Source organism: Podarcis filfolensis (assembly GCF_964270895.1).
Source record: "Podarcis filfolensis genome assembly, chromosome: 3".
Lineage (NCBI taxonomy): Eukaryota > Metazoa > Chordata > Lepidosauria > Squamata > Lacertidae > Podarcis > Podarcis filfolensis.
In genome coordinates this window covers 118,646,472-118,673,163 of record NC_139606.1, presented here as the reverse complement: position 1 = coordinate 118,673,163, position 26,692 = coordinate 118,646,472, and the positions used below count along the sequence as shown (strand labels likewise).

The 26,692-nt window shown below is 43.7% G+C and overlaps 1 protein-coding gene across 4 annotated transcripts in view; it reads left to right on the top strand.

Moving 5' to 3' along the window:
- NCOA1 (nuclear receptor coactivator 1) overlaps positions 1 to 26,692 on the top strand; it is a 281,772-nt gene that overhangs the window by 52,822 nt on the left and 202,258 nt on the right. For all 4 annotated transcript variants that reach the window (XR_014545798.1, XM_083604769.1, XM_083604773.1 and 1 more), the window contains exon 2: positions 17,708 to 17,884. The gene's annotated coding sequence lies outside the window, so the exon portion shown is untranslated. The remainder of the gene's footprint in view (positions 1 to 17,707; positions 17,885 to 26,692) is intronic.

Here is a 26,692-nt window from a genome sequence, read left to right as displayed (position 1 = left end):
CAGGAAACTAACTTGACTGCAGATTTAAAGCACCAGACAGTAGAATCAAACAAAATTATTTGGCTGTCTTTGTGAAGCCATCCAAGACTTGTGAACTGCGTTTTGTATACAGTTACAGAAAGGTAGCCGTGTTGGTCTGCCATAGTCAAAACAAAAAAAAAAATTTTCTTTCCAGTAGCACCTTAAAGACCAACTAAGTTAGTTCTTGGTATGAGCTTTCGTGTGCATGCACACTTCGTCAGATACACTGAAGCAGAAGTTGCCAGATCCTTCTATATAGTGAGAAGGTGGGGAGGGGTATTACTCAGAAGGGTGGTGGGAATGGGTGGTTGGCAGATAGCTGAGATGAGCCTGTTGACGGCTCTTAACGACTGCAATAGGTCTTACAGGAAAAAGCAAGGGGTGAGAAGGTGCGTTTTGTATGTCAAACGTTTCCTTAGTCATTTCACTTTTAGATTGGGAAACTGAACGATATAGATTAATAAAGTATCCCCACCTGTATCCCCACCCCCCAGCCTTTTTGGAAAGTACCTGGCAGGTGAGCAACTACAAGAAGCAACAGGTGCGCTGTGTGTTTTGTACTTCTGAGCTCACCTAATAATGCATTTCAGATTCCTATGTGATTTTATTTTAATAGGTTGTTTTCATTTGGCATAAGCCCATTCATAGCTTCCTTAAAAAATAATAGCAAGTATGTATTAAAGATTATATAAGAATCTGTGTCATTCACTGGGATCTCCTCTTGGGTAGATGTGCTGCTGAAATACTTGAAAGAGGCCATGTCTGTTGTTAGGCTTAGCTGTAACTTCCATGTTTAGTAGCTCAGCTAGGGCTTCTGTTTCGCTGATGCCTCCCCCATTTTGTATTTCACTTTAGAGCCAGAGATTTCTTGTTGCAATGGCTGGTGCTGAACTGGGAGCAGCTGTGCAAATTCTAACTTCGAGGAAACCCCCGTAAACTTCTCCTTTTATAGAAAGCGGAAGGGCAAGGCTCCGATAGTGCTGATGTGGATTTCTAGAATTATCCCTCCAAGCAGTATATTTAGTTGGAGGAAGTAGGAGGTTGGGTTCAACATGGTGCAATGTACAGCTCGGTCGTGCCTGCACCATACCTGTTTGCATATGTTGCAAGTGCCCATAAGCTGGATCCGTCGCAAGGAATCCAATACTTAGGCAACACAACATTTTGGGGGTACAGGAAAAAACAGAAAACAGAAAAAGTTGGCAAGATGCCAACATGCTCTAAGCCAGGGGACAGCAAACTTTTTCAGCAGGGGGCCGGTCCACTGTCCCTCTGACCTTGTGGGGGGCCAGACTATATTTTGAAAAAAAGAAAAAAGAACGAATTCCTATGCCCCACAAATAACCCAGAGAGGCATTTCAAATAAAAGCACGCATTCTACTCATGTGAAAACACCAGGCAGGCCTCACAAATAACCCAGAGATGCATTTTAAATAAAAGGACACATTCTACTCATGTAAAAACACGCTGATTCCCGGACAGTCCGCGGGCCAGATTTAGAAGGCGATTGGGCCAGATCCGGCCCCCGGGCCTTAGTTTGCCTACCCATGTAATCTAAGCATTGCAAGCCTGTGTTGTTACAATGATAGGTATGGGAAGTTGCAATGGAGGCAACAGCGTTGCATGTCAGCTGCTCCTGTTTTTCTTTCTCTCTGAAATGAGAACTTGCTAGCTGTGCTCGTTAGCGTTTGCAGCTTGTCAACACAGAGGCATGGTTTCCAGACCATGAGGGGTTCAGCCCTAGAACTTCTTTCCAACAGTGAGGCTGATGGGATCTGAGCAGGATCCGTGGCTCTTCAGATCTTGGGGCAAAAGCCCTGCTGGGGAGTAAGCAGGGAAGGGTTGAAGGTAAAAACCTCCACTGTTGCTATAACCTTTATCGGTCTGGAAAGCGTGTGCATGCCTCTCCAGGACTAACCTGTGCTTCTTCCCCTAGTTTAAAGTATCTCTCTATACTAGTCATGAAGAAAGCCTTTTCCTTAGAGGACTCATTTTTTATTTTTAAAAAAGCAGTGCAGGTGATGTGTTTTATGATGCGCCGGGTTCAATTAAAAAGTGTAAATGCTTTTGGCTCTTCTTTGTAAAGGGGAGCCAATCAGTATTTTTTCTGCTGCTTTTGCAGCCTATTAAGTGCAGACCTCCCAGCTGAGGCTGGAAATGGGACACACAGCGGCATAGCTGTCAGGATGCCACATCTACATGGAAAGGAGGGAGCGCAGAATTAGGGCGCTGCAGCAGCCTGTTCTTATTACTGCGAGAGCAATTCCTTTCTTCTTCAGAGGGGAAGACACTGAATACATGCAAATGGAATAAAAGGGATTGCGGGAGGAAGGAAGGAAGGAATGGGGAATGACTTCCAGATCTTCCAAGCTAGGTTTATTTGGTTCACATGGCTTCTGATTTGTGTCGTTGGAGCTCCTCAGTTTGGTATGTAGATGTTTATTGGCTTGTTGGAGATGATTTGTAAAGCAAAATGCGCTTGATGACGAAAAGCTAAGTTGTGACCTTGGGTCGGCGTTGCCCCTTTGCTTTGGTTACTTTTAAATCTTGTTTCCTGCAGATCCTGTGTTGCAGGGGTGGTGGTCTTTCAGATATCCCTGAACTACAACTCCCACAATCCCTGGTCTTTGGCTGTGCTGGTTCCATCAGATAGGAGCTGTAGTTCAGCAACACCTGGAGGGCCACAGTTTAACCACCCCTAGTATATTGGAGCTAGAGATCTTCAGTTTATTTCAGCCTTGTATTTACTTGTGTGATCCAAGCACTGTTCTACAATTACGGCAAGTTGAGGGTAGAGAGGTCAAGTTGTGGGAGGTATAAATGATAGCGCTGGTCTAATGCAATGTCTGTGAGACTGAGTTAGGAGCCGGGTGCTCTCACGGGTTTGCTGTAAGAATTGCTGAGATACCGCGAAGCTCTGTTGAGTGTTCAAAGCCCTAGGTTGGCAGAGGCTGCTTTACACAGTGCATAAGTAATGTTGCCACGAGATGGTGTGATTTGCCATGGGTTTAGGTGACTTTAAAAGAGGATTGGGCAGCTGCAGGAAGGAAGTTGTAGTCTATCAATGGTTTTTATTCCCAATGGCAATATGGGAAACTCCATGTTCAGAGGCAGTTTCTGGGGGTGGGGAAGCAGCAGGTAAAAGCACTCCTTGATACTCCGCTTGTGAGCTTCCAGAAGTGGTGTCTGAGTGAATGCCATTGGAAATAAAAAGCTGCTCCAAATGGATTTTCTGGTTTCATATAGCAGGGCTGCTCAATTTTTTTAAAAAAAACACATTAATCTTTCTATCCAGCCCTCCCTCCCAGGAGTTCAGGTGTTGCACACCTCACTATCTCATGAGGTAGGTTGGGCAGAGTTTGTGGCTGACCCCACAGTTACCTGGCAAACGTCATGACCACATGGGGATTTGAAGTCTGATCTACTCTAGTCCCTACTTTCTCAACCTTGGGTCCCCAGAGGTTCTTGGACTACTGCTCCCATCATCCCTGACCACAGGCCATGTTGGCTAGGAATGATGGGAGTTGTAGTCCAGCAGCATCTAGGGACCCAAGGTTGAGGCAGGCTGCTCTAGCCATTAATACGCCAAACTAGCCTTTCATTTTTACGGTTGTGGTTCTCAAGATACGCACCTGGCACAGACTTTGTGCTGTTGACATGAATACTGCATTAGGTACGTGGGGACACCTTGTTGGGTCCCTCCTGGAGTTGCTTCACTCAGTATCATGTCTCCTAACAGCAACCAAAGGGATACTCCTGAGAAGTTCAATAGCAGGACATGGTGGTGGTTTATTTCCAGCATATGTTGATGCAGGTCCATTTTTAGCTGCTACTGGCTAATAGTAATCACTGCCTTGTGCTGTTCTAGAGAACCTCGGATATTTCGACCCTTGAATTCACCTGCCTGAGCTTGAGGTACCCATATGTGCATGTGCTTCCTCCTGCTTTTGTGTGAATCAGCCTTGAAAAGCCTCGGCAGGGTTGCATGGCTGAAAAACAATCTCCTCTGGGTGAAAGAAGTGTTTTACAGTAGATGAGAGAGGAAGCTCTTCTGAAGCATCTTTGGAAATGTACAGTGCAGTAGACTTTATTACATTCCCTTCTCCCAGGACAAGAGCGAGCTCAGTTGGCACAAGCTTCTGCTTGTATATGAATAAGCAGCAATTATGATGAAGCAAGCTTGCTTCAGACTTCAAACACCAGGGAGTTAATTTGCTGTAGCCTGATTGAAAACACAAATAAAACATTTGTAAGTGGCTTGCCTTGGGATAGAGAAAATCCAGCCGGCGTGCGGGGTTCTTTTCTAAACATGCAGATGTTCAGTCATAGTTTCCTTCTGCTGCAGGTATTTGACTACGCAGAATTAATGTGTGTCAGCTATCTTCAGAAACCGCCTCTTTTGTTATTGGTTCATACATTTAGCTGCGCTAGTTTTCTGTGGCTAGTGCACACCCGACTGGACAGCATTGCCATTTGCTAACATCCTGTCTTTATGTTGCTGCATGAGCCACTCCGAGAATATTTACTGTATATTGAAGGGAGGCATAGAAGTGTGTAAAACAAAGAAGGGATATGCATGGTAACTGGTGTGCCTCTCCCAGCCTTGTAATGTGATGCAGTCATGTGCATGCAGGCCCATTCTGCACGAACTTTCTCCACTTTCTGAGGGGAATGACTTGCACATAATTGGGTTCATGCTGCTTTCACTTCCAGCCTCTCCTGGACTTTCACCAGCATCTGGCTGGCAGGGTGACCAGACAGACCTGGCTACTTAGCCAAGCAGGAAGGGAATGTCAAAGACCCAAGAAAGTGGTGGCCAAACTCAGGAAGGCTGAAGCACTGGACTTTCCCCCAAGCAAATCTTAATCCGTAAGAGAGCTCTATGGCCAAGTGGTCTTAAGCACCTATCCAGCAGGCTTCACGAGTACTGTCATGCTCTCCCTTTTGCCATGCAACCTCCCTCGCTGGGGTTGTGGACTCTCCTTCCTTGGAGGTTTTAAAGCAGAGGTTGGATGGCTACATGTCATGGATGCTTCAACTGAGATTCCTGCATTGCAGAGGGTCGGACTAGAGCAGGCTTCCTCAACTTCGGCCCTCCAGATGTTTTGAGACTACAGTTCCCATCATCCCTGACCACTGGCCCTACTAGCTAGGGATCATGGGAGTTGTAGGCCCAAAACATCTGGAGGGCCAAGGTTGAGGAAGTCTGGACTAGAGGACCTTTGGGGTCCCTTCCAGCGCTACAATTCTATGATTCTTTGCTCATCTTGCTAAGGGATGCTGGTGCAAGGAGGTGGACAAGCAAGCAAAAGACCGATCTCTTATGAGCCCTTCTGTTTGATCTTGCCTGGAAGCCTTCCGGCCTGCTGTAGCCTTACCATATGAAACTTAAAGTTTACCACATCAGATGGCTTTGAGGTTAGTCCTGTGGGCTCACATGTGAAAATGGATTTTGCACCCCCTGGGGTATCTATGAAACTTGTTCAAAAACCATCCTGTGAACTGCAGTTGGATTCCTGGATGTGCCCACTTTGCAGTATTTTCTTCAAACCAGTTAGCAATTGACCTGTTCTGATGATACGCAGTCAGGGGCATGGGAAGCTGGCAGTCATGCAAGGCCTTTGAGAGATTTTGCAGTATAGTGGTATGCTTCACAAAGCCACTTTGGGGCTGCAAATAAATAGTGTCTACTTTTTAACATTTCTCTGATCTGCTGAAGGGAGGATAAAGCAACAAGTATTTCTTCTTTGGGGTCACAAGCCCGCCAAACTCTTCCTTGCACTGGTAAAATGCCTTTTTACTTTTCATTTGCAAAGGACAGAATATTTGACATCTGCTCCCTTGTTCTGGAGCAACTCATTCACTACAACAGGTGATGGTCAAATGCCCTTCTTGTATCCTTTAATTCACTGGTTCAAAAGCTCTGCTGCTTTGCTAAATTAATTTTGCAATTAAATGAGCTATTCCTAATCCAGTTTGGTGAGATGCAGACAAATCTGAACACTAATAATGTGCTCACTTTGCGGGGATGTTCAATCAGAGAAGCTTTGTAGCTTAATGGTATTAAAAAAAGCTCTGAGATGGAAGTGGAAAGTTTTTATTAGTCTTACAAAGTGGAGCACAGAAGGAGTCCCATCTACTCTGTCATGCTGAGAGAGATTGGAAAGGATACAAGTTTGTTAGTGGATAGTTCTAAAAGCTTTTAACAGCTGTAAAACAGCCGAATATATAATAGCGTCTTATTATCGTGATGCGAGAGGCTGTCCAAAGAGCTCTCAAGGCCTCCTCCCTGCCTGTTTTCTTAATGGCTTTACACATATCTTATTTAAAGATCAGCAGTTTTCTATGTAAATAGGACACAGGCACTGCTACCTCTTCCCATTTGTGTTTTGGAACTGTGACCAAGTGTCATGCTTCTAATTCACATCTCCATTCTGTGAAGGGAGTCAATACTCTGTGTCGCTGGGGCAGATTGCAAGTTGTTAGCATTGCTGCCTGACGTCTGTGATGTTGCAAGGCCATCAGCGGAGGTTTCCAGAGGTTCATACTGCAGCTTCCTTTTGAGCCGGTGGAGTTCCATCTTGCCTTAGTTTTTAAAGCTGTGCCCTCTGGCTTAGCACCTTAGGAAGTAGCTCTAGACTGAGTTAGCCATAGTCAAGCTGCCGGCCTGAATCCAAGCCACCATCCCCTGCCCCACCTAATGATTGCATGCTCTTTGCTGGCATGGCTCAGAGAGCAAACATTTACAAGCTTAGGTTGAAAATTTCATGCTAGGCTTGTGGTTGCCTTAACCTACCCCAGCCCTATTCTAGCTTTCTCTCTGGAGCAGTAAGAAAGTTGGCCCAGTTATGCACATAGCTTGGGTGAATTATTACATGAGTGCACCTGTGGCTTCCAGAAGCTGTCAGCATGTGACAGTGGCCACACCCGGGAAACAGCTTCGACTGGATGGCTAAACCAGGTGAGGGTAGACGATGGATATCAAAACCTTGGTGAGACTGCTAGGGAGTTTCCTTGCATGCAAAGACAGGCTCTGGTGGATTGAGCAGATGAGACTAGTAGTGGATCCAGTGGTCAAGAAGGCCGTTTCTGGTGCCACATGGATTGCTTTCCTTTCTTTTGGTCTTGTCATCTGGGCAGTCCAGAATCTCCAGACACACTGCCCAGGCTTACGCACTGAAGATGTCACTTCAGTGCTGCTAACACAGCTGTTTTGACTTCACCCTGGAGGCATACTCCATTGTTTCTCAAGACAGACAGATACCAACAACAGCTTATCCAGGGTGTTTGCTCACGTTAACATTAGTATGGTGTGATATTTCATTTGAACAATGTTTGCCTGCAAATGAGGTCCTGTTGGGCTAACTCTTCTTTTGGGGGGCTTGTCTCCTTAACTGTTGGGAAACATTTCAAGATAAGATTGGTTTGGGGAAAATCCTATGAACATAGTTAGATAGGCAGAAGACACTTACAGGCAGAATGTTGGGAAGAACTGGACCCAGAGTGGTCCTTGTTACTCACTGGCACATCCTGGCAGTTGTAATTATCTATATCTATCATCTATCTATTTCTATCTATCTATCTGTCTGTCATCATCTATCATCTATCATCTATCTATCATCTATCTATCTCTATCTACCTATCTAATCTACAATTTCCACAATTTTTATATACATACATCAAACATTATCCATTGCAAGTCACTTCTCTCAGGACTTCCCAGTCCATCTCTCCATGGCATTCTATTCAAACCTTATTCTGTTGCGTATCCTGTAAATTATTATCCTGATATGTTGTAGTCATTTGAAGATACTGATGTATTAAAATAACCAACAATTTGAGCTGGTGAGTCTTGAGCCATTTTGGAAATTCTGCCTTGGTCACCCAGTAATTCTGCCATGAATCCTTTCAGAATGTATATAGAATGAATTTGATTTTTCCACAGTTTTATTTATGTGCCAATGCCAAAGATTCTCAGGCCAGATCTCACATTCACTCTGCACTGTGCGTTGACCTGTTCATGTCTGTCATGTTTCTAGTTTGCTGTTAGTTATATTTTCCAGGGCCCTTTTGGAGAAAAGGGTTGAAGGGGTGGGGTATGCAAGGCTGCTGCTGGTACAGCAATCCGGCTCATCCGATTACTCTCCCATCCATTGCCTTTACTCTTCCCCATCCGTTTGCCACCCACTGTAATCTAATGAAAGATTATAGGAGGAGAAGCATCCCAGCTGTATAGCTTCTTGACTGATATGAGGTGGGGAATATAGTGTAGTGAGGGGGCTGAAATTCTATATAAGGTGGTTTTGCCATAACTTCTTGGGTATTTCATTTGGACAGTGGTCAAGGGCTTAAGAGGCTGTGGCATTGCTGGCTTCTGCTGGCAGCTGACCATTAAGGAAGTTTACCAAAGTATTACAAACCATTGTGAAATACGCTCCTCTGCAGAGGGAAATAGCCTTTAATCCAGTGAATGTCTCCATTTATGCCTCTGTTTTTCTTTGCCGTGGGTGGGTGGGGCACACAGAGCTGTTTTTTAGGGTGCTGGTGGGTTCTCCAGAAACGTTTGAATTGGGGAAGAAATTAGGGTGATTTGCACAGGCCGAAATTCTACAATATTTTTCCATAAATTACAGTGATCTAATTGAGCATGTTCGTTTAACTTGTATTGGGTAAACAAACTAAAAATGTTGAAATTGCTAAGCTTCCTTAATATTGCATTTGCAGTTGACACCCATTTGTTGCTACTAATGGACTTATGAAATGGAAAAAAAAACTCCACAGAAAATAAAGCAGAAAAAACCCTCCCTTTTTGACTCACTAAACTCACAGGAAGATAACTATTTAGCCAGAGATGGACAATTCCTGGCAGAAATCCTACTTGTACTGTGAGCTCCATACTGGGCAATTCGTGTCCCGTCCCGTCCCCGCTTTTGAGGAGGGTGTTTGTGGTTTGGTTATGTGTAATTAGCTTTTCTGCCCACATTTTTAATTATACATTCAAGCTCTTGGTCATGGCTTGGCTACCCTACCTTCACGGAGTTGTACAATATCATTTGTTTGCTTTGGTATGTTTAATGATCAACCTAGGATTATAATAAACAAGCCTGGTTTGTATTCATATCCCCTCTGTTTATGTACTTGGATCTATCACATTACGGTGTTATCAACATATTTAAAATATAATTATATTGCAAGGTGGGGACAGGTGACTGAATGTAATAAAAGCTTGGCACAAAGCCTTTGCCAATCCTAAACCTGTATTCAAGAACAGAACCAAATGCACCCCTTTTTCCTTTTCTGGCTTTAAACTATGAAAAGAATCCTTAATTGAGAGTAATAACATCTTAGAAAATTTACCAGTCATTGTCCTTTGTTCCATTTCCTGCTCAGAATTATTTTCCTTCTCTCTCAACCCCCATCCCCTGCCCCCTGTGGTTGGGTTAGGGCTTCCCAGCTAGTTGGGAAACATTTAGTGAATATGATGGCGCAATGTTATGTAGTCAATCCATTTGGCTGCATCAGTGAGGCCAAATAAAGCCCTTACACGGTGAGAGCAAGGCTTTCTCAGAAGGCATAGTGTTTTATCCTCTTTTGAATCAGGTGCCAAAAGATAACACCAGGATCTCATTTTTGGTGTTTGTTTTGAAAAGTGGTGAAATGCCTAATCACAAAACATTGCCTTCATTCCAGAGGGCATTACAGTGGTACCTTGGTTCTCAAACTTAATCCGTTCCGGAAGTCCGTTCCAAAACCAAAGCGTTCCAAAACCAAGGCACGCTTTCCCATAGAAAGCAATGCAAAATGGATTAATCCGTTCCAGACTTTTAAAAGCAACCCCTAAAACAGCAATTTAACATGAATTTTACTAACGGGACCATTGATCCATAAAATGAAAGCAATAAACAATGTACTGCAGTCACTCAATCAATCAATCAATCAATCAATCAATCAGTAGCTGAACTAGGTTCCATCCAGTCACAAAAACAAAAGAGCCGCAGAAACAAAAACACAAAATAAATAGCAAAAACAGACAGACCTCAGTGTAACTGTCAAAACGTAAGTGTGGCACTCAAATCGGAAGCGTAACACTCAAAACAGAGCACGTTCCAAAAACCAAAAAGTGAAGTAAAAAAAGAATGGGAGTGCCTAAATGAATACCTCAAAAGTCAGGGTTTTTTGGACAGAAATCTGGCTGAGTCTGGAATAACCTTGTGAAGTGAAAGGATATGAAAGAGGGATTTATATCTAGATGTTAGGATAGAGATGATAAGGAAAACAGGAAAACAGGAAGACACAATGAGAGATAAAAGAGGTACTGTGGGATTGGTGGAAGTCAATGTCTTCTTGTTGTTGTTTTAGTGTTTATAGTATTAACTTGTAAGATATGGATTTATTTTTTGTTGCTGTTGTTGTTGTTGCTTTCTTTAGTTTTCGAATGTTGATTTTGGTGTGGTGTGTATTGTTATTTTTCGATACCTTTCATGTTGTTGTTGTTGTGTGGAAAATACTAATAAAATTTATTAAAAACAAAAGAAAAGAAAAGAAAACGAAGCACGTTCGGCTTCCAAAAAAAGTTCGCAAACTGGAACACTTGCTTCCGGGTTTGCAGTGTTTGAGTACCAAGGCATTTGAGAACCAAGGTACCACTGTAGTTTGCTGCCAGTGACGTTGGCACATAACCAGCATTGACTAAATGTTCGTGACCCTCTCTTTTTCTGTCTTAAAGTTCACAGTCTTCCCATTTCTCCCTTTGGAATTCTGTTCTGTTTCTTACATTCAGAAGTGCATTCCTTCTCTCATTCAAACCCCACTGACAAATGTATTCTTATTTGTGTTCTGTTCTACCTGCTTCACCGATTTCTCCAGTGAAATAAGTGATCTTAACATTTAGAACCTCCTCAGGGCCATTCAGGCAAACACGACTTTCTTATAATAGATAAAGTACTGACAATATGGCTGTTAACATAGGAGACTGGTAGCGGGATATGATACGATTGTTTGTACGTTAGATTGCTTACCTGCCCTTTACCTAAAGATCCCAGCACGGGTTATAGCAATAAAATATGTATACAGTAATAAAACAAGAAAAGTGTAAACAACAAGGAAAGAACAATTCCAGATATAAAAACAATGCAAACATTTAAGAACTATTCCATATATAAAAGAAGTTAAAAGTACCGTATTTTTTGCTCTATAAGACTCACTTTTTCCCTCCTAAAAAGTAAGGGGAAATGTGTGTGTGTCTTATGGAGTGAATGCAGGCTGCACAGCTATCTCAGAAGCCAGAACAGCAAGAGAGATTGCTGCTTTCACTGCGCAGCGATCCCTCTTGCTGTTCTGGCTTCTGAGATTCAGAATATTTTTTCCTTGTTTTCCTCCTCCAAAAACTAGGTGCGTCTTGTGGTCTGGTGCGTCTTATAGAGCAAAAAATACGGTAATTCCAGTATAGTTGTGGGTCTGAGATAAAAAGGGCTCTTTCCAGTGTAATTCTGTTTCTCGTATCTCCTGCCTTTGCCTCTGTGGCATTGTGTTGGGGACAAGGCAATGCTTGTTCTTCTGTAGCAAACTACAGGAACCAAGGAAGGACGCCATAGCTGTGCTTTCTGCGGAGGCACAAGGTGCCCTGTCTGTCTACCTTTCTGTTTGCCTGCCTGCCACTCTTCACCCTAAGGTCCCGAGGCAAGTTGCATCTTTAAAATGCAGTATTAAAAACAGTTTGAAACAACTTTTCAACCCTAACCCTGTGGAACGCCCTCCCACCAGATGTCAAAGAGAAAAACAACTACAGTGGTACATCGGGTTAAGTACTTAATTCGTTCTGGAGGTCGGTTCTTAAACTGAAACTGTTCTTAACCTGAAGCACCACTTTAGCTAATGGGGCCTCCTGCTGCTGCCGCGCCACCAGAGCACGATTTCTGTTCTCATCCTGAAGCAAAGTTCTTAACCTGAAGCAGCATTTCTGGGTTAGCGGAGTCTGTAACCTGAAGCATATGTAACCTGAGGTACCACTGTACCAAACTTTTAGAAGACATCTGAAGGCAGCCCTTTTTAGGGAAGCTTTTAATGTTTGGTGGACTATTGTATTTTAATATTTTGCTGGAAGCCGCCCAGAGTGGCTGGGGAAACCCAGCCAAATGGGCGGGGTATAAATATATTATTATTATTATTATTATTATTATTATTATTATTATTATTACTACTACTACTACTACTACTACTACTACTACTATAATAAAGATAAGATGCGTCCTTCAAACATATCCCCCAAGTGTCAAAAGCCGGGGTAGACAGGTGTGTCTTCAACATTCTCTGAAAGTTGTATAAGAAAGGTGCCAGACGTACTTCTGTCGGGAGGGAGGTCCTCAACTTAGGGGCTGCCACAGAGAAGGCCATGGACGTAGCCAGGATTTTTGTTTTGTTTTTTTAAAAAAATGATATTTATTGAAATTTTCCACATTAATACAAAAAATCAAAAAAACAAAAAACAAAAAAATTAAAAAACACATAGGTTTTACAATTCCAGGACGTAGCCAGGATTTTTGTTGTGAGGGGTAGGCTTTTTGTTAGGGGTGGCAGAACTTCAGTTTGTTATGTATTTTTAATGTATTTTTATTGACTTGGGGTGGCAGCTGCCCCTCCCTGCCCTCCCTTGGCTCTGCCCATGGAGAAGGCCCACTCCTCAGCTGCCAGCCCTCCCTGCCACCTCTGAGGGCAGAGGAGCTACCAAGAGGGCCCCCTTTTGACTGATCTCGGCACCTGAACATGAAAGCCCCGGGCAAACCCTTGACTATTTAAACCTCAGTTTGCAGGTGCTCGCAGCTTTCTGTGTAAGGAAGATTTCTTCTTACCGCCAGTGTGGGGGGAAACTACTGCTTATATCCAGCCTTATCTGTTCTTCATTTCCATTTATACATTCGCAGCTGTTTGTTCTTAATCCCATTTCTGTGGTAGTAAACTCCTTCCCTTTTAGGAGTGAGAAGCTGCTGGTGCTGTGCTCTGAGCAGTAGCGAAGCGATCAGCAAGAGAGAAGGGCCTCTTCAAAAGTGATTGTATTTGGATTGTTAGATTTATAATAGAAATACAGAGTATTCTAGTTTTATTCTTCATTCAAAAGATCTTAGAATGAGCTGTTGCTTCATTCTGAGAAGATGGAAAGGTAAATAATTTGAGGCATATTACTTGAGCTCTATTAGAGGAAAGGAAATTACTGCCTTTTCTAATTAGGGCTGGGGGGGGACCCTCAAAATGAACTGAGTCGCCATAAAAGTGCATTTTAGACTTCTTTGCATAATCCATCAGATACAACTAGAATGATTAAATTAAAACTGGTAATGTGCAGTAGTCATCATTCTTTAGAATCTTAGTAAATTATAATAATCTTTCATTTTATTGCTGGCTGTATTAAAAAAAACACACCGAAGTACGTACTATTTCCCATCAAAAGTTACGAATTTTGGCAGAGAAAGTGACAGCGACATCTGCTCAAGGCTGTTGGGGTTTCTGTTATAAACTATCAAATCTTAATAGTGGAGAGAGCGTGAAAAATTCCGCTTTGGAGTGGTTGACCGTATCTGTAATGCAGAATGCAGCTGTTTAGAACGGGAGCAGGTTGAATTTCAACAGGGAGCCTGTTGAGGCTGGAGTCTAGCCTTGCTCCCCTTGCCCCCAGTGCCTGTTTCTGGGGAATTTCAAGAGAGCAGGAATGATTTCATGGTCTTTGTAGCCTGTGGATGTTGAAGTGTTTCTTTTTTAGCATATGGGGGACAGTATTGAATAAATTATTCTGTGCAATGCTGTCATGCATATCCCATGGGTTATTTTGTTCAGGTGTCAACTGCCTTTGTTGGTTAAACTATTATTTTAAATAAATGATTCTGTTCTGATTCCCTTAATAAGAGAGTAGGTTCCATGGAATCTGGTTTCAGATGCCAAAGACTTGTTGGACGAACCATGGACTCTCGAGCTCATGGGTGGTTTACAAGAAGAGAATGTTTGTGGCTTAATGCATGGGGCAAAATACAACACTGAACCAATTATTGCTATTAGTTGCAATTAACTTGTAGCAGATTGAAGTTCAGTTTCTGTCAGTCACACTTTATTACGTGCATGGAAGAAGCATCTTAAAACCGGTTAAATCCTCCCACAGTCGATCATCTCTGCTGAATCACTCAAAGGCAGATGACTCTGGAAGCAACAGCTTGTGATGACATTAAGGAAGCAAAAGACCTTGGCATCCATTAATGTGGTCTAGTGGCGGTATAAAGAAGAAGAAAGTCTGCAAGTAACGAAAACATCTTTTGGCAAATGCGTAGGCTTTGGGAAGGGAAGAGAAATTCAAGCATAATAGGTGGATTGCCTTCAAGAACCATTTGTGGGTGTTAATTATCTTTGAATTGCAGTTGCTCTTATAATAAGATGTCACCAGGCCAAAGAGGAGAAGAGATTTTCCCCGTTCTGCAATGCCTATTACTGGTTTTAAACTAAATGGGTTGTTCCAACACTTGCACAAAAGAAAGACAACCTTGATTTTTCTAGGTGGGAAGTGGAGGAAGGGAAGGCTTCAAACAGTCCCGTTCCAAGATTTCTTCTTGCCTCTGCAGCACATGCATCCTCTGGGATCATTATTTGTTCTTTACAAGGGTTGTTGGGTGTGTGTGTTTTTTTAGCTTTCTAGTAGAAATTTATATTAATAAGCCAAAAGCCTTTTGTCAATGCATTTTGGAGCACAGGAGAGAGGACTTATATAATGTCAATGTTTCAGGAGGGATTCAAGCACATAATGGAAATTTAGGTTTGCATAATTGAACTGGGCTAAAGAACTCTGCCGCCCTATCCCAAGGAACGCCTTTGAGTCGGGGGGAGGAGAAGAGTCAGAGCGGGAACAGTCAGAAGGAGACAGAGAGGAAGTGATGGAAGGGGAAGAGGTAGAGAGCCAGGAGGTGGGAAGGCTCTCCGATGCTGAAGCAGAGCCCCAGCACCGCACAGGGAGCTCAGGAACAGACGGAGAGCCTGTGCCTGTGCCTTCAGGACAGGAAAGGAGAAGGTTAAAGCGCAGGGATCAGAGACGTCCCATGAAGCTGCCCCGTCTTTTCTGTTGGAGGAGAAACAGGAGAAGACCACTCCCCGAATCTGAACCGGACGATTCGGATGCATGATTGTACTGTGCTGCTTGTACATATGTAAAATAAAGAACTGTAAATATCTCTCTGAGTGAGCAGAGGGTGCTTATTGCGAAGAGCATACACAAACCATCACATGCTAGGACAACAAATCTATTTTATTTTTTTAATGTTGTTAGGAAAGTGATGGAGGAATGTGCTGAAAAGTCAGTGGTGAAGACTGATTAACGGGAAGACGTATATACACCCAGCAAACAAATTAGGATGAATCTTCCTTGTTGCATAACTGCCCTGCAAGAAAATCAGAATAAATACTCAATGAACAGGTCATCTGGAGGAGTCCTAAGAGGGGAAACCTTTGTGCTCTGAATCTAAAATAATCCATGGAGCAATTCAAGATGTGGGATTGGTACAGTGCTGGCTGAAAATGACTTCCATGTGGCTGGGGCTCCTTGCGGCTACAGTTGTTTTTGCAAACTTTGAGCCTTGTGACTTTGTCTTTTGCATGGAATGCCTCCGGACTACTGTAACTTGCAGCATCTCTTGTAAAAAAGGTGTCACTGATAAAAGGGTATTCCATACGTGTTGCCGTTTACTGGTGTAGCAATAACTGTGTGGAGCCACACTCACATGGGAGTGTGTTTTCTTGGCTACCACTATGCTAATGTCACATTTGCATTGAGGTCAAATAAAGCAAGCTCTGATAATTTGATCAGCAGAAAGGATTTGAATAAATATTGTGGGCTGCAGCTAACGTGCAATTTTTTATCCATGCACTTAATAAAATTAGCATATCAAGTTTCATAAATGTGGCAGATGGCTGAACGCCAGTTGGACATACTTCATTTCTCTTACAGGATTTTTATTCTGAAATTGCTACTGCCCAAAGCAAAATATTTTGATAACTCTTGATAATTGGACAGAAATCGCGACGGTTGAGAATCTGGGGCTGTTTCCATTTCTGCTGTTATGTTTGTACAGTGGAACTGTCCTCTCCCCTTCAGAGGATTCAGGGAGCAAATTTTGGGAGTGTGCAGGGAGAGAAAGGGGGAAGTCCCATTGTGCAGGCAGAACTCAGCTCACACGGTGTTGGACACAATCTGCAGTGAATTGGACCTGCTTTTTATTATTTTGTGGTTCAGTTGTTGTCAAAATTTTTGTATCTCCTAACACAAAGTGCCTGTAGGCAACTTAAAGTAATAATTAAAAATACAACAGTACGTGATTTTTAAATACATTCATTAACCTCAGTGACAAAATTCTAATTTGAACCAAACACTAAAGAAAAACAAAATCCCCACTGAGAATATTAAAATTACTATCTGGGAAAGGTGGCACTGCAAAACAGGAAAACTGCTGCTACAACATATAGAACAATGAAAACACTAAAAACGAAAAGAAAAGAAAGAACTGGTCGGTGAGTGGAAGGAAGAAGTCTTCACTTGCCTCTAACTTTCATCTTTTGCATACACAGCAGACAGACAGTGACTATTCAGGCAGCCACTCTTGTCTGTTTTAGCACTAGTTCGAGACTCCATGTCAAGAGGAAAGAGAGCCAGCCCATAGCTAGGTGTCTTTGCAGAATCCGCAGCAGAAAGGTTGACCCTGCTTCAGCCCCTCATGATTCAAATGCAATGCAACAGCAGCACGTGCAGGAATCCCTGCATTTCCTTCTTGGAAATTCTGCATCCGGGGAAATCCCAGCTGTTCAAAACAAGAGTCTTTCTAACAGACTGCTTTTTTTCTTTTTCTTTTAATACTGTTGCATGTTTGAACTTATCCCTACATTCATTCAGGTGGTAACTTAACAGAAGAATTCTACATACTTCTCAGAAGCTGTTCTGGTCTTTGGGCCAATGGCCAGCATTTGCCCTCCACTGGTCTAAAAGTACACAATTGCCTTAATTGCTTTCGAAAGCAAATCTGATCAAAGCAGGGTTCTAGAAGGCAATGAGGAGAGAAAGGGGATTTTGCCTTTCTGTAGCTCTGGCATATATAGTGTCTTTGAGTGGGGTGCTGGTGGAAAAGCTCACATCAGCCTTACTGCTCCATGGGGAATGAACTGGAAGCCAGATGGGTAGAGCACTGGTGTTGAAGCAGACCTTTTTGCGACTTGTTTTCAATATGTATTCCGTAATACCTTTTGCTAGGAAGAGGCAGAAACAAACTGCCCAGATTCAATCGTTGGCGTCTCCAGGTAGGGCAGGGAGAACAATATTGTAGACAATATTAAGCTAGATGGATCAGTGGTCTGGCTTGGTATAAAGCACTTTTCTGAAGTGTACCCCCTCCTTAGAAGTAGTATAACCTCTGCATGTAGTTTAGTGGTTGGTTTTTGGTTTGGTTTTGCATGTGGAGGTACAGGGACTTTGGGGGGACAAGTCCTGATGTCCCCCAGGATTGGTTGAAGCACCATCTATGCCTGGATTGCAGGAATTGGGAACACTTTTGATCCGTGCAATGAGTGCCATCTGGAAATTAAGTATTTTCGTTTGTGACATGGTTAATCTGGAATTCGAGTCCAAGGTTGTTGAGCTAATTGGAAGACTTGCTTTTTTCCTCTCCAGAATTCAGCAATTGATGCTGAGGCCTTCTACTGGAGACTTAAGCTGACAGCTGCCCATTGACGATAGATGCACCTGTTTGCAGAAGTTCTAAGATTCCTTTACTCGGCTTATGTGATTTACTGAAGAGTCTGATTTTAGTTTCCTCATGAATTATCTTCCACCTCTGGAAAGGTAGAGGTAAGTTGTGTTTCCCAGATTATTTCATACCTTACTCCTTAAATAAAATAAAATTTAAACCTGTTTAAATTTAAACCTGTTTAAATTGTTTAAACCTGTCAGATAAGTTTTGTACAGAAGCCTTTCTTAATGTGGAACTAATTGATGGAACTGCCCAAAGCAGGAATCCTTATTTTTCATTGTTTGCTGCTTGTTCTGTGAATTTGTTTTCAGTGTATTATCAACACCAAGCCCTGTTATGTTGCACTTGATGTTACCAAACTCGCCTCTAATGCACACAAGCACCAGTTTGGTGGATGTTGGAAACAGAATGGCTTCCTTGCCCCAACTGCAGTGCAGATTGCGAGCTGCCATTGGGCTTGAGAAGCAGAGGATAATTGCTTGATTGCAGGAATCATAGAACTGAAGGGTTGGAAGGGGTCAAGAGGGTCATCTAGTCCAACCCCCTGCAATGCAGGAATCCCAACCAAAGCATCCATGACAGATGGTCATCCATTCTGTGCTTAAAAACCTCCAAGGAAGTCCATTCCACTGTTGAACAGCTCATACTGTCAGAAAGTTTTTCCTTATGTTTCTTTGGACCTTCGGGTATAGGACGGTATAGAAATTAAATAAATAATAATTAAAAAAAATAGTAATTTTTTTTATTGTAACTTGAAGCCATTGGTTCGGGTCCAACTCTCCAGAGCTGGAGAAAACAAGTTGGCTCCATGGGACAGCCCTTTAGACGTTTCTCCTCTTATCCAGGCTAAGCATACCCAAGAGCTTTTGTTAAGATGTAGCCTGAGAATGGCCCTGATGGACAGTGAGCAGAGAAAAACCCACTTATTCTGTCCCATGATGACTGCTAATCTGCCATATCAACATCTGGCTTATTGGGGATAGGGAGTGGGGTGTATTTCCATCATTGCTTTCAACACTTGTGATTTGTCGGCATCTGTCTGTCTTGAGAGACAATGGAATGCGCCTATGGAGTTGAAGTCAAACCTCTGTGTTAGCAGACCCGAAGTGACCTTCCCAGGTGCAAGCCTGGGCAGTGTGTACGGAGGTCCTGGGCTGCCAAAACGACAAGACCCCCCTCTCGACCTCGCTGATGTGGTCCAAAGGAAAACAGCAATACATTTGGCATCAGCTTGGCTGCAGGAGTTGCTAGAAGGAGATTTACACGGTGCCATCCAAACGTCTTAGGGACCCCACTCCAGATTTGTGTAGGGTTTACTCCGTAGCCGTTTCTTCTCCTGAAGACATCCCAGAAGGCAGCAGAGGTTTAGGGCCGGAGTTTTCCTTCTCCCAGGTTGACGAGCCCCATCTGCCCCTCACTTCCCGCACAGCATGTGCAGAAACCGCCTTCTTGATTGTTGAAACCCGCTCTTGTTCTCAACTTCTCAATCTGTTAGAAGCAGTCTTCACGTGCAGTCTCTAACTTTGAGACCCATAAGCTACCCTCACCTGGTTTAGCCAGCCAGTCAAAGCTGTTTCCCAGGGTGTGGCTGCTGTCACGTACTGATATCTTCTAGAAGCCACAGGTGAGAGCTGAGTGCAGGATGGGGACCAAAGTTGGACAAGCTACTCTAGAAGGAATACAGTGTTTCCCCCACCAGAAGTACTGTCTCTCTCCCAACAACCCGCACACCCCATGACCCTTACAATTATGACCCCCCCCCCAAAGCTACAACTTGTAAGTCACTAAACTGGCAGTGAATTTTCAAAACAACCGTTTTGTTCCCATTGCATCTTCCACCTGACTGAACTTTGAGTAATGTCGTTTTTTGAGGATGCAGTGCCTTCTGCTAGAAACCCCATAGAAAGAATGGAAACGGTTCTGCAGCTTCAGCAAGTCATCTTCTTAAACATACATGCCATTAATATGGTAACAGTCAGAGGTATTGCTAAACGGTGGACTATGGTGAGCCTCTGTTTAATATGCTTTCCCCACCCCTTTGTGTGTCAAGAGAGGGCAGTGAAAGTTTTTACTTTTGGTTTTGAACAAATTGCTGTTTCCTGTTGCGGTTGAAGTCTGAAAACTGGTTTATTCTAACTGTGGTTAGTTCACACAAACCAGGATCAAGCAACGGTTTCACATCCTGGTTTAGCTAACCACAGTTAGTATTCAGGGAAGTGTAGTTTATTCTAACATAATGGAAACTGCACTTTCTTCAAAGCTGAGCACTGACGCTTTCAGTCTCCTTCCCTCAGCTGCAGAGGCGGAGGAGAAAGTCGCAATGAGTATGTGAGGCTGTAGCTCACCATGTGGCTTATTTGAATGCTAAGCCAGACCGTCCTGTTTCTGTGACAAGTAATAGCAGACATCAGTCAAGTCAGCCTCTTTGCCACCTAAGCTCACTGTATTCCTATCTCTGAAGATGGTTTGCCACTTTTGGCAGCGTATGATTACATACTCTTCTCTAGTTCAGTGATAAAACATACCACCACTGGAGGGCCATGAACAGGAGTGGTGTCTCCTGCCTCTTCCTAGAATCATAGAATCATAGAATCATAGAGTTGGAAGAGACCACAAGGGCCATCGAGTCCAACCCCCTGCCAAGCAGGAAACACCATCAGAGCACTCCTGACATATGGTTGTCAAGCCTCTGCTTAAAGACCTCCAAAGAAGGAGACTCCACCACACTCCTACATGTGAAAAGGATCTAGGAGCAGTACATGTGAAAAGGATCTAGGAGTCTTGGTTGACCACAAACTTGACATGAGCCAACAGTGTGACGCGGCAGCTAAAAAAGCCAATGCAATTCTGGGCTGCATCAATAGGAGTATAGCATCTAGATCAAGGGAAGTAATAGTGCCACTGTATTCTGCTCTGGTCAGACCTCACCTGGAGTACTGTGTCCAGTTCTGGGCACCACAGTTCAAGAAGGACACTGACAAACTGGAACGTGTCCAGAGGAGGGCAACCAAAATGGTCAAAGGCCTGGAAACGATGCCTTATGAGGAACGGCTAAGGGAGCTGGGCATGTTTAGCCTGGAGAAGAGGAGGTTAAGGGGTGATATGATAGCCATGTTCAAATATATAAAAGGATGTCACATAGAGGAGGGAGAAAGGTTGTTTTCTGCTGCTCCAGAGAAGCGGACACGGAGCAATGGATCCAAACTACAAGAAAGAAGATTCCACCTAAACATTAGGAAGAACTTCCTGACAGTAAGAGCTGTTCGACAGTGGAATTTGCTGCCAAGGAGTGTGGTGGAGTCTCCTTCTTTGGAGGTCTTTAAGCAGAGGCTTGACAACCATATGTCAGGAGTGCTCTGATGGTGTTTCCTGCTTGGCAGGGGGTTGGACTCGATGGCCCTTGTGGTCTCTTCCAACTCTATGATTCTATGATTCTATGATTCTATGATTCTATGATTCCTTGGCAGCAAATTCCACTGTCGAACAGCTCTTACTGTCAGGAAGTTCTTCCTAATGTTTAGGTGGAATCTTCTTTCTTGTAGTTTGGATCCATTGCTCCGTGTCCGCTTCTCTGGAGCAGCAGAAAACAACCTTTCTCCCTCCTCTATGTGACATCCTTTTATATATTTGAACATGGCTATCATATCACCCCTTAACCTCCTCTTCTCCAGGCTAAACATGCCCAGCTCCCTTAGCCGTTCCTCATAAGGCATCGTTTCCTCTTCTTTCTATTTTTTTTTTTTCATTTGGTGGCTGGGAGCACTCAAAATGCTGTGCGGGTGAGGTCCTATCCACTTACCCTCTGAATTTGTCTGGTGGCAGTTAGACAAATTTGTGTTGTGGGCCTGTGCCCCACATCCATGCATTTTCTTCCCAAAGGCACACACCAGGCAGATATTTTAGGAATTAATTCTGGAATCTATTGATGCATTAGATTATGAAACCCGCAGCAGGAGACTTGAAACCTCTGGGCATTTGTTCATATTTATTGTTTGCTGTTAATGAGTTCAGTTCATGTTTTTGTCTTACTTGACTTGTAAACTTACTTACTGCTTACTTTTTAAGAAAGGTGGGATAAAAAGCATTTAAAACAATAAACAATTTGGGAAAATAAATGTAATAAAAGGTTTCTAATGGCGGTCTTTTGTGTTAGTGCCACATGTTCACCAGATGTAGCTTAGTTCCTGTATAATATGTAAATTATGTTGTTTAGATGTAAAGGAATTTCAGGCTTCTGTTATCATCACCCCAAGTTTTAGTACCTCAATAGTATAATGTGTTTGGCAAAAGGCTTGAGTTTACCCTCAACCCCCACTTCCTACCAGGATAGCGCTAGCTTGCTTGAAATGGGCTGGGATAGGTTTGGTTATAACTCTAGGGGTGTCCAACCGGTCAGCCGCGATTGACAGGTCGACCTCTGGATGATCGTGATCGATCGCAGGATCCTTATAGCTCACGTTGTTTACAATCATGTATCCGCCCCCTCCCCTCTTGTTGTTTCCTGCATCGCATTTGGTGTGTGTTCCATTGTTGTCTGCACACTTACCGTTTAAAAAAATGTCAACAACTTTGGGAAGCCCTTCCCCCCAAAATGGGTAGATCACTGCCAGTCCGCCCGCCCCCCACCCGGAGTAGATCACAGTCTCTTGGGAGTTGGATGTCCCTGTACTTATGGGCATAAATTGGCAAGGTGATGAACACAGGGTTCCTGTAAAATGTGACACCCCCATTGTGCACCCCCACCCCCCTTTGTTAACTGGTAATGTCATGTGGCCAGTCTTAGCCTTTAATTTGTTTCAGGCATGGCCAAACTTGGCCTTCCAGCTGTTTTGGGACTACAGTTCCCATCATCCCTGACCACTGGTCCTGTTAGGTAGGGATGATGAGAGTTGTAGTCCCAAAACAGCTGGAGGGCCAAGTTTGATCCATCTGCCAGAAAGCTACTTTCTCTTTTTCCCCCTCCCCTGTCATAGTGAAAAGGGGGCAGTTCATTTTATTTCACCTTGGATAAGGCAAGTATCAAACTGCAGCTTCATAGGAAAATGCTGCCGGATGCAGAAATGAAGCAAAACGCAAGGATAAAACTACCAAAGTGATTAATCATAGATACCATATCTCGGCTTCCCTTAGAAGAGACCCAAGCTAGCGCGTATTAGCATTACTTTACCGCCAAGTATTCCTGCCTCTTTTCTGGGTGCACCTGTAATAGGCTTGAAAACAGGTAGATGAAAGGTCAGATCCCAGGCAAGGGGCTTGGCAGGCTCAAAAGGCTCGGCCAGTTTGTATCGAGGGTGAGAAGCTCGGCAGAAACTCAGGAACCGGATGCAAGAAACAGAGGGCAAAACAACCTGGTTTAATGGGGCCCATAATTGCTGGAAGGGCTTATTGCACAGGCGAAGAACTGGAAGCAGATCCAGAAAGCTGAGGCGCTCCAGTTAAGACCAGGCACGCTCCTTGTGTGTTCCGCAGGCCACGGCCTGCCCTGAGGTATGTCAAGCCTGCAGGATTTGTCATCTTGTGGACAGTTTCTCCCGTTAATCCCAGGATCAATAGTGCTGTTGAGGGAATAACAGGAAGAGGCACGAGCAGAGTGTCTGTGCCAAGTAGTTGCATGCCAAGCTCAACTTGTTTTAGAGTGGCAGTCCTTTTGCTCAGGCAGGAGCTAATTTCCTAGAGGCAGGTGCACCTACTGTCTTCCACCCCCTTGTGCAAAAGCACAACTGGGGAACAACATTATTAGCTCGCCCTGGCCTCGGTAAATTTTATTGCTTTGTATCTGGCCGTTTCCTTTTAAGGTCTAAACATTTCTATTGCAAACTTGGATATGCATAATGAAAGGCAGTGTGCAAAACCAAATATATTAAATTAAAATTAAAGCTGAGCTTAGGCTTTGACTTGTACTGTTGGGGCTTTCACGATTGGACTCAAGGGAGGAATGAGGGCACGGCAGTGTCGTTCAGGAGCTGACCCCTGGCTGTGCAGTGATGCATTTGCAGCAGACGCGGGTGGCGCTGTGGGTTAAACCGCAGAGCCTAGGACTTGCCGATCAGAAGGTTGGCGGTTTGAATCCCCGCAACGGGGTGAGCTCCCGTTGCTCTGTCCCTGCTCCTACCAACCTAGCAGTTCGGAAGCACGTCAAAGTGCAAGTAGATAAATAGGTACTGCTCCAGCGGGAAGGTAAACGGCATTTCCGTGTGCTGTTCTGGCTCGCCAGAAGCGGCTCTGTCATGCTGGCCACATGACCCGGAAGCTGTACGCTGGCTCCCTCAGCCAGTAAAACGAGATGAGCGCCGCAACCCCAGAGTCGGCCACGACTGGACCTAATAGTCAGGGGACCGTTTACCCTTTTTATCCTGCAGAAAGAACTCCGTGTGCAGAGACCACAGGCGTTGGGGACAGAATCTGAGAGAGGCGCTGAAACTTGGTCCCCCAAGTGATCACTCCATTTCCTTATATTCTGCGTCTTGTGTTTTGTGTGTGTGTGCTTTACACAGGAGCTGCATGCAGCTCACTCGCACTTAGCCATATGTTGGGTGTCTCAGATTGGAGAGAGAGGGTGCAAGGAAAAGGCACTTCGCTTCGTTGCCTACAAAGTGTGAACAGAATAAATTGCTGGGAGGTTTGTTTAGACAATATTAAGATGTTTAGTAAGGTAGCTAACGAGATGCTTTCTTCTTGGAACAGTCCTCGGCTCAGTGGTGAGCATAATTCGGTTAGCTCTGAAAAGAGTCTCCCCTTTCCCTGCATGTTCGTGTTAACATTTATAAGAACCAGAGGTGACTGCTTGGCTTCGTTCACAGTAAATACTGAAAAGTCTTCAAGGTTGGGTGGAGAAACAACTCCAGGCTTTTAAGAAATCTGACAGAGAGACCTAACACATTAACAAACCTTTCAGTCTTCAGTGAATGAGAACTGAGTGAAAGAAATTTGATTTCAATTATAAATGTGGGCATTGTGTCTTGTGCTCATGAAATTATGCAGATCTTTATTTAATGTGCACTGAGAGATTTTTAAATATATGTATATAAGAATCTGGAAGCTTATTGTAGCGAAGGTCTTGCAGTGACTATGAGATCATGCATTTTGAAATTTCAATTATATGAGCAATATGTAACGCTAAATGTCTGCTTAAAAAAAAATGGTTAGCACATCAATATCTTGTATATCTTTTATTATAAGCAGGTTGACCACACTGTTGTAAACTCAATATATTATTTTATCTAGAAACTTGTTAACGTTCTTATTGAAAGTAACTAATCCCACACTTTCCAAATGAGGGGCTATCTTAAAACCAGCAGCATCAGACAAAAGTTCTGCGGCACCTGGAAAGCCAACTAATTAAGAGGTGGGCAGCAACCGGTGTCATCAGAGACTGGTTGCAATCAGTGAAGGAGGTTGTCCATGAAAGCACATGCAATAGGAAGCTAATTGCGCAAAGGGCGCCTGCTTTAAGGCAGCCCCTGTGATCCTACCTGAGCGGGGGCTGAACGCTCTGTGCAACAAACTCTTCCCCTCTTTAAAGATTGCTCCAGTGGTTTTTGAAGGCGGGGGGTGGGTGAGGAGACTCCTTCAAAGAGTCCCTGTTTCTTCATCGCTGCATGACAGAGCAGTCCCTGTCAGAGCCAGGGTCTGCATAAAGCAAACAGCAGCTCTGAAAGGGACTGCTCTGTTGTGCAGCAGTAAAGAAAACAGGGTCTCCTTGCTTTTGCTGCATTATCTTTTTTTTTTTTTTTAGAGAGAGAGAGAGACTTTACAGAGGTTGAAGGGATTGGACCAGGTAGGTTCCCCCCCCCCCCAGCTGACATCACCAGTGACAACAGCTGATGGGTGTGATTTGGGGGGAAATGCCCTTACTGGTCAAATTGGAGCCCCCATAGCCTGAAGGTTCCCCACCCCAATCTAAGAACTAAAATGAAAATTTGAGATACACTTTAACAAGGTTTTTATACTAATGGCAGGCTTTTAATATACTTGCATTGAGGAATGGCATTGATATATGGGAACCTTTATATAGCACCAGCTGGTGTTGGCACTGTAATTATCCTAATTATTTAATAGGTACTCAATCCAAAGCATTGTTATTTTTAAAAGAGGAGAATTAAAAATGCCCTCTCCTTAGCAGCCAGATATATACGTTTGGTTGAGGGGTCATCCAAAAATACACCAGGTTTTGTGGGTTGTAGTTTTTCAAAGGGACTTGGGCAAGCAATAAGATTGAGGAGGCGATGCAAATCATCATCATCATCATCATCATCATCATCTGCCGCCACAATCCTATCCAGAAGATTCAGGACAAGCAGCCACCTGTGATCAAAAATACATGGCTGGATGCGATCATCTTAGGTGTGTTGGGCTTGAGCTATTTTAGGCTTTACCACTAAACCTAAAGTTTGAACAGTGTTCCAGCGAGTACCGGTTGATGCTGAAAATCCATGGGTGCTGATGACCTGCCCTCCTTACGCCATGATTGAAAACTGTTTAGTCTTGTTAAGTTTCCTCCTCTTCGTCTTCTTTTTCCCAAAGGAGGTAGCTGGCAAGCTAGCGTTGTCAGTTTGCAGTCCCTCACCCATAAAAATGTTAAATGGTTTGCTTCCCTTCCCCTGAACCTCGGAAAGTTTGATTGCTTCTAGCTTGGAGGAGTTTCTGTCCAGCTGTTTCTTGGTAGCCTTAATGTTCAGGGCATTGTTTTAATTCACTGAATGGCTTTTATGCAGATTTTCCTGTGGGTTCTTTTCTCTGGATTGAGAGCAAGCCTGGGAAGGGAAATCTCTGTCTGGGGGGAGGAGGTGCTTGTCTGGGTAATCTTTGAGGCAGTTTCTGTCCTCCGAAGTGTGCAGTCCTGTTTGCCTTTGGAGAAGCACGTACCTTAGCTCCAGGTCTATTTCCTGGAGTTGCGGTACAAATGG